This window comes from Nematolebias whitei, chromosome 9, assembly GCF_014905685.2.
Source record: "Nematolebias whitei isolate Nwh7 chromosome 9, NemWhi1, whole genome shotgun sequence".
NCBI lineage: Eukaryota > Metazoa > Chordata > Actinopteri > Cyprinodontiformes > Rivulidae > Nematolebias > Nematolebias whitei.
The window spans coordinates 5,243,959-5,244,735 of NC_056506.1; positions in this window are offsets into that span (position 1 = coordinate 5,243,959).

Sequence of the window (777 nt, forward strand, 5' to 3'; positions counted from 1 at the left end):
GTGTTGAAAAATGCAGGGTCTTCCCTGAAAGAGATGACGTCTAGATGGGAGCATATGTTGTTCTAGAACCTGAACATAGTTCTCTGCATTAATGGTACCTTTCCAGACATGCAAGCTGCCCATGCCACAAGCGCTCATGCAACCCCATACCATCAGTGATGTAGGCTTCTGAACAGAGCGTTGATAACAACTTGGGCTATCCTTGTCCTCTCTGGTCCCGATGACATGGCATCCCAGTGTTCCATAAAGAACTTCAAATCGTGACTCATCTGATCACAGAACAGTCTTCCATTTTGCCACACTCCATTTTAAATAACCCCTGGCCCAGTGCAAACGTCTGAGCTTGTGGAGCTTGATTAGAAATGTCTTCCTCTTTGCACTGTAGAGTTTCAGCTGGCAACGGCGGATGGCATGGTGGATTGTGTTCACTGACATTGCTTTCTGGAAGTATACCTGAGCCCATTCTGTTACTTCCTTGACAGTGGCATTCCTGTTTGAGGTGCAGTGATGTTTAAAGGCCAGGAGATCACGAGCATCCAGTAGAGTTTTACGGCCTTGACCCTTACGCACAGCGATTGTTCCAGATTCTCTGAATCTTTTGATGATGTTATGCACGGTTGATGATGATAACTTAAAAGTCTTTGCTATTTTACGCTGGTTAACACCATTCTGGTATTGTTGCACTATCTTTTTGCGCAACAATGGTAGAATTGGTGATCCTCTTACCATCTTGGCTTCTGAGAGACACTGACACACTGAGAAGCTCTTTTTATACCC